Below are 7,192 nucleotides of genomic sequence, written 5' to 3' on the forward strand. Positions count from 1 at the left end.
CCGTCGATAGTTTGACATACTCTTTTTGTTTGCTGACGGGCACATATATTCATAGACAGAAAGGAATTTATTTTACGTAAAAAGGTTCACTCCCCACACAATTCTACTAATTTTTTTGTTTTTTTTTTACAACTTTATTTTTATTTGAATGAGAGACAGAGGGCAAGCAGTGGAGGGGCAGAGAGAGAGAGAGAGAGAGAGAGAGAGAGAGAGAATCTGAAGTAGGTTCCGAGCTACCAGCACAGAGCCTGAGGCGGGGCTCGAACTCACAAACTGTGAGATCATGACCTGAGTGAAGAGTTGGATCCTCAACTGACTGAGCCAGCCAGGCACCCCTACTTTTTAACATTAAATACAACCTGAACATTTTTCTCTGCCAATGCATACAAGTCCATCACGTCACGTGTGCTGACCACCTACCCATCGAACGTCACTACAAACCACATTGCTTCTGCTACGTCCTCATCTACATATGTCCTCATCTGCATACGTCCTCATCTACATACGTCCTCATCTGCATACATCCTCATCTGCATACCTCCCAGCTCCTCCAGAGCTCTGTAGGCGGGGCTTCTACAAGCAGGATTGCTAGATCAAAAGTACAGAAGTATCTTGAGATCATTCCTCAGGACGATGAAACATCCCATTCCATACTGACCTATTGGGACATGCCTTTCCTTTTTACATTCAAATTATATAAAATAGCCTGGGGGATATACTAGAAATTACCAGCCCATAAATAACTTACATGTCTACCTAAGCAAAGATTGCATTAAAAGAAGAGGGTAGTCATCCCTGTAAGAAATGTGGTTCCTGTGGTTACAGGAATAGAAGGTTCTTTCTGAAATTTAGAGCGAAGACTAGCCCCGGGAAGCAAGGTTCCGATAGCTGAATACTACCAAAAGGTTTCCCCTAGGGTTGATCCAGTTTGTGCTAATCCCCTGAAGCATGGTCCCAGCAGCCGTGGCGAGCAGTGGGCCTGCTAGCTACATCGTGGACGCAAGGTGGGCCGTGCACCTGTTGATAAAACATCTGGCAACTCACTTAGGTAAATTAAGGCCCCAAGATCTAAGAGTGGTCAGATTTAAATATGGTTGGTGGTTCTCCCCGCTGTGACCTCTGCTGGGACCCCACAGCATCAGGCAATGTGTCCGTGACCCCCACAGCCCAGAATGACGGCCCAGGCTCGTGACTGCCAACCTTCATGGAGCCACCAGCAGGGCCGGGGGGGAGGGGGCAACTTCCCCCCTCCCTGTCCCATGCTCTGCCCGCCTGGGGGCTCCTGCCCTGAACTCCGAGCAGTCAGACCTTCAGGAGCGCCTGTTCCCTCAGGCATCACGTGAGAGCCAGGACCTCAAGTCCTAGCAAGGTCGCTCATTACAGGCGAGCCCGGGAACCTGGCCCGGCTTCCCACGCTGATCCCTGCCACACAGGAGGGCGTGCTGCCGGTGAGATCCACCCTGAGCGTGAATACGAATGCCCAGAGGGGACCGGTCCCCACTTGCCTCCTTCAGTCCATCAGCCACCACCCGTGCACACAGCACACGCCTTCACACATGTACAGGGCCCGCAGGCTCACACCCTGCACATGCCACAGGCACACACGCCTCACACCCACGTGGTCATGGCCCACACTAACATCTGACACTCAATTCACCCCACACATGCACTCACTGGTCTGCCTTCCTTCCCAGTCGCGTGAAGTCACAAATCTGCCCTCTGAGAATCCGTCCAGAGGAGGTCACCTCCAAGAGACGCACCTTAGGGTCAAATTCCCCACTACAGATGTCTCTCAGGGTCAAAGAGATGAAAAGGACACACAGGGTAGGGTTCAGGTCCACATCCAGTCAAAAGCTAGATATTCACACTGAGGACGTGAGGCAAAAGCAGAACCACAATGCCCGGGAAGCAGTAGAGACGTCAGAAAGCCCATTCCTCGGGGCAAAACGAGACGGCCATGTGATACCATGTGCAAGTATGGCCTCGCGACAGCCTGTCCTCAAGCACGAAGCATCAGCACCTCCCCAACGAACTTCAGTCCATCAGAGCATCTTGAGATGGAGAAAGTGCAAGACACAGTCGGAGACCAGACCCCCTGCTAGAGGCAGGGCCTTACAACCGTTCCACTTCCATGGTCAAGGCCGCCATCGTATCTGTGGTCAACGCATTTCTTCCCACTCACCTTTGGAAAGTTGCCTCAGGCCTGAACTCCATCACCTGCTGAGCGAACAACCTCTGAAGGTCCTCGCTTCCGTCACCTCCTGCAGGGATCAGGCAAAAGCCTGTTTTGGGCCTTCAGTCAGAGGCTGACACACCATGACAGGCTCTCGCTCAGCACGGGCATCCCCTTTATCTGCCTCTGCTGCGGGGCTCTGGGTGCCACAGGCTTCTGGAACAACAGAGGCGGGCTGGCTTCAAGCCTGGGAATCAAAGAAACGATTTCCGGAAGGGAAACTCGGGTTCTTCCTCCTCCCTGTGGCCCCATCGCCATGCTCACCTGGGCTTCTTCATCTTGACCAACAGCCTCCAGAACATCTACCAGTTGTTCAAGCCTGAGATCTGGGAGTCATCCCTGAACGAGCTTCTCCCTGACCCACTGCAGCCAGTCAGCGACCAGGACCTACAGCCACTCCCACACTCACTCCCGCACTCACTACCTCACCCCCCAAAACCCTTCCTCTTCGTCCACAGTGTCTCCTCATGGGTTTCTCCACTGTCCCCAGGGCCCCTCCAAACCACTCCCACAGGCCGTCACAGAGATCACGCTCAGATGCAAACCAGCCCGTATCCCTCCCTCGCTTAACAACCCCGTGTGCGGCACCAACTCTGAAGGGGACCATCAAAGCCCTCAGCATGGCCGACACGCCCCCAGGGCCCACACAGCGTAGTGTCCTCACACCACCTGCCTCTCTGTTGTCAGGAAGGGCCTCACACACATCCCACATCAAGGAGCTTCTACACAGAGCCCTTCCCTGTGCACAGAAGGCTCTTTCTTCTACCCTCTCTCTCCAGCCCTCCAACCTCCACGGGCCCTGCAGATCTCCGCCTCACCTCTGCTTCCCTCTGCTAACCGCCAGGGAGGGCGGCTCACAGCGAACACTCCCGCGATCCCCCCCAGATCTCCTGCAGAACATCGACACGTGGCTATGTAAGGACGCCCCCCTCACGGCTAACCGCGCCCACCTGACTGGAATCCCCCAAGAATGAACATATTCACACCTGCCCCGTGCACTCCCCGTGGACGATCACCACAGTGAGGAGGGACGGAGAGGACTGAGCCTTGGATCCTCACCCGTGCTGCGACATCACAGGCACCAGCCGCCCCACCCTGGGCAGTCCCTGTCGGGATTCTATGAAGTTGCCTGTTTTGTGCAGGTACCTGAACTGGACCCAAGGCAGGTGCTCTCAGAGTAGCACACGCAATCCCTAGCTTATGGAGAGATGAAGTGCATGGGGCGCCTGGGGGGCTCCGTCGATTAAGCATCCGACTCTTGATCTCAGCTCAGGTCACGATCTCGCGGTTCATGGGTTCGAGCTTCGCGTCAGGCTCTGCACTTACAGCATGGAGCCTGCTTGGGATTCTCTCTCTCCCTTTCTCTCTGATCCGCCCCCACCCCCAGCCAAAATAAATAATTTTTTTAAAGTAGATGCCAAATAGAAAAATTAAAAAAAAAAGATGAAGGACATCCCACCTTTCCGTTGGTGGATTTTTGGTCACCTGGCCTTCTGTAAGACTTGTACCTGCCTTTCAGGAATCCCGCTGGTGTGGCATCTCCTAGGGCTTCTATTCAGAACATCTACCACAGAGCTTAAGGGGAGAATAAAGGAGTTTTAAAATATCCAGGCCTACTTCTCTTTCATTAGCCCAAGGGAAAAAAAAAAACTAGAAGGAAGATTCAAATTGCAGTGCCACTCAAAATATAAGAGGGCGTGTGTCACCATTATCTGCAGCTTCATCTTCCAGATGAGGAGGAGTTCGCTGCAAATGAGGGTAATCGCAGGACTTCGGGTATTTTTCTTTAAGCTTCTAGACAACATTGCGTCGTGCTGGATTCACACCTCATGAAATTACGTTCATCGTCCTGCCTCCGCTTTCCAGAGACAGGCTCCCAGAGGCCCTGACAAACTACACTGTGATGGTGTCTCCCAGGGCCTGGGCGTGAATCACACGCTCCAAGCAGTAAGACTTAACAGCCACCCGTGGAATCTGTTAGACTCTCTGCCAACACGTTCCTCAGGAATCCCTTTATTTACAAGGTTGTGATCAACTGTTTCCAGAGACCAACCAAAAAAAAAAAAAAGAAAGAAAAGATGTAGGAGTCAAAAATAAACTTATCAGATGATTCTGCCTCTGATAATGTGGGAGGAACTTTATCACCGGACAGGGCCTCCAACAAGCAATAAACAGTGAAGCCTGGAAAAGATTATTAAAAGCAAATACCTTTGTAGAGAATGTACAAAGAGTGAACTGTAACATAAACTGGGTCATTAGTTAATAATAATAAATCAGAATTGACTCAGTCATAACAAACGCACCACCGATGCAAGATGTTAGCAGGGGAAGCGGTGTGTGTATATGGGCGGGGGGGCAGTAGGAGTATATGGGATCTCTGCTCTTGCCATGCAATTTTTATGGAACCCTAAAACATCAAGTCTGTTGGTTGAAATAATAAAAATAGCTTTGAAGGCACTGGAGAGAGACCAAGAAGAGGCAGGGCTTAGCAGCGAGTCGCCCCTAAGAGAAGGCGAGCACCCAGAGTGAGGTTCGGTTTGTGCCGTTTCCCACCCAGCAGCACAAACTGCAAACACAGGGCCAGGGGGCTGGAGGTCAGGCCCGGAGGCCCAGCCAGACAGCCTGGGGGGTCCGGACACCGGAGATGCAACAGCCAGAGGAACCGGACAGTGGGGGACAGAAATCCCCAACAGAAGGGGATCGTGGAGGGAGACTCCCAAATTGTGTCAGCCGCACCCCCGCCCCCCCCATGCCCGGGGACGACTTCCACACTGTACATTTGCAAAGCAGATTACAAGGAGCCCAGGGACTGGGGCGCCTGGGTGGCTTAGTCGGTTAGGCGTCCGACTTTCGCTTAGGTCATGATCTCGCGGTTCGTNCAGATTGAGGGTTTAAGACTAGCCACATTAGCCATCGTGAAGAACAAAATTCAACACTCTTCAGAAGAGCAGAGCAGAATCGCGTGGCCCAGGGCTGTTAAAACCCTACTGCCTGGCCGGGGCAGGCAAGGTCATCGTCAAAGGCCACAGGGCCACGTTTTCCTGGGGCAAAGGACAAGGGCCCCCAAAAAGGGGCAGCACGTAAAGGCCCCTAGATTCTGCCTTCCCGGCTCTCTCCGGATCCCTGAAACCACTCACTTAAACAGCCCCAGCCCCCAGCAAAGACCGTGTGGGATTCAGGAGGAAGCCGCCTCTGTCCCAGAAAAGGACCATGGGGCCTAAGGCAGTGGGCGCATCGCAGGGGAGAGGCTCCCTCTCCCCAGTGCTGTCTCCCAGTCCAGACCCTCCGGCCGCTCCTTCCAGGTCCAAACCCAGCCTGGCCTCTATTCTGTCACCCTGCCCACCTTCTCATACTCCCCACCCGCTTCCCGGCCACGCTGTGTCCCCTCCTCAAACCCCCACACACAAGCCGCCCAGTGGGGGGCCCATCTGAACCAGTCCCTTAGCCAATCCGGTCCTGATTACTTTCTAAAAACTCAGGGTCACTGAAGCAGAGGGTTTCTTTTTTTTTTTTTTAACGTTTATTTATTTTTGAGAGACAGAAAGACAGAGTGACAGAGCATGAGCAGGGGAGGGGCAGAGAGAGAGGGAGACAGAATGGGAAGCAGCTCCAGGCTCCGAGCTGTCAGCACAGAGGGTTTCAAATCCGAAAGGAACCTTAGGAGTCACGTCCTAGAAGGAAGTTACAAAAGAACAATTGAAGAGAGGCCTGTGACTCGCGCTGGGCCAGGGACCGGGCCACCGCTTCCTGCACGTCCGCAGGCACGACCCACCTAACGTGCTCTCTTGCCCATCACCCTTTGGCTTCCCTCCCGACACTGGACGTGGGCTGCAGCTGTGAGGTGCGCCTCCTTCACGCGGCCAGGGCCTGCCTGCCCCAGGACCCTGTCCCCCCGTCCCCGCGCGCCCAGCCCTCGGAACAGGGTCTGGCAGAGAAAGGCCCGAGCATCTGCGGAGCGAATGCGGGGGGCGATGCGCCGCCGCCCCAGCGCGTGGCAGCCCTGGGGCCGAGCAGCCCACCGGCCCCCCGCTGTTCCCACCGGAAAGTTCTCCCCGCCTCGGACCGGACGGCTCTCGGCGCTCACAGCTGAGCGGCGTGCTGAGCCGGGCTGTGAATGTGACCTGGGTGAAAGTTCTCGCCTCATTTAGCATCGAACAAAGCAGCATTAACTGCAGGCGGCAGCGGCCCCAGATTCCAGGGCGCGCACTCAGCCAATGACCTTCACCGAGATGCCCTGGGGGAGGGGGAGGGAAAACGTGGCCTGGGGCGGCGCCCCCCCCCCAGTTCTGAGGCTGGCTGGGGTTCTCCAGGTGCGGAGGTGTGCGGGGAGGTGGGGGGCGGGGACTCAGAAGGACCCGTGTGGACATTTACCAGTGCCCTCACCCCTAGGATGCAGCAAGGCGGGCCTGGGGCAGGTTACCCCCCACCCCTCCTCTCCCTATACACTCGCACCACCAGAAAAGCTTCCAAGATGCTTGAAATGCAGCTGCATTTATTTGTAGTCTATGAGGAAAGAGGCATTTATATTTCTTCCCCTCTCTCCCAGCCCATCCAAAAAAGGAAGTACTATTTGAGGGCCATCTGATGGGACTGTGTCACTATTGATCAGGGGCTCAGCGGGGGCCGATGAATGTGCCGGAGATCACAGCAGAATCCTTCCTGCTCCTGGACATAAGGGGCTGGGTGCAAAAGAATTGTGGTGGCTCGTCTTTATGCTAATGCCATGCGACTCTCTGCAAGGGACAGAGGATAGGACTGAACCGGCCAGCACGCCCGCGGAGAGCACAGGTTCTTCGGGTTCTTTTAGTCCATTAGCAAAAGCTTAGATGAGTTGGCCTGATTATTTCTCTTTATTACGAGGATCTGAGAGATCTAGCAAAGGGGAGAGAAAAAGCAGGAAGGCAGGCAAAAAAAAAAAAAAAACCTGGTCTTTCAAATTTCAGCTCCCGACTGAAAGCC

General features: G+C 54.3%; 1 protein-coding gene across 1 annotated transcript in view; it reads right to left on the bottom strand.

The window, feature by feature from the left end:
* Nucleotides 1-7,192, bottom strand: part of NOS1AP (nitric oxide synthase 1 adaptor protein) — a 282,470-nt gene that overhangs the window by 202,429 nt on the left and 72,849 nt on the right. The gene's annotated exons all lie outside the window — the stretch shown is intronic.

Source organism: Crocuta crocuta, unplaced genomic scaffold (genome assembly GCF_008692635.1).
Source record: "Crocuta crocuta isolate KB4526 unplaced genomic scaffold, BGI_CrCroc_1.0 scaffold133, whole genome shotgun sequence".
In the NCBI taxonomy this organism is placed as follows: Eukaryota; Metazoa; Chordata; class Mammalia; order Carnivora; family Hyaenidae; genus Crocuta; species Crocuta crocuta.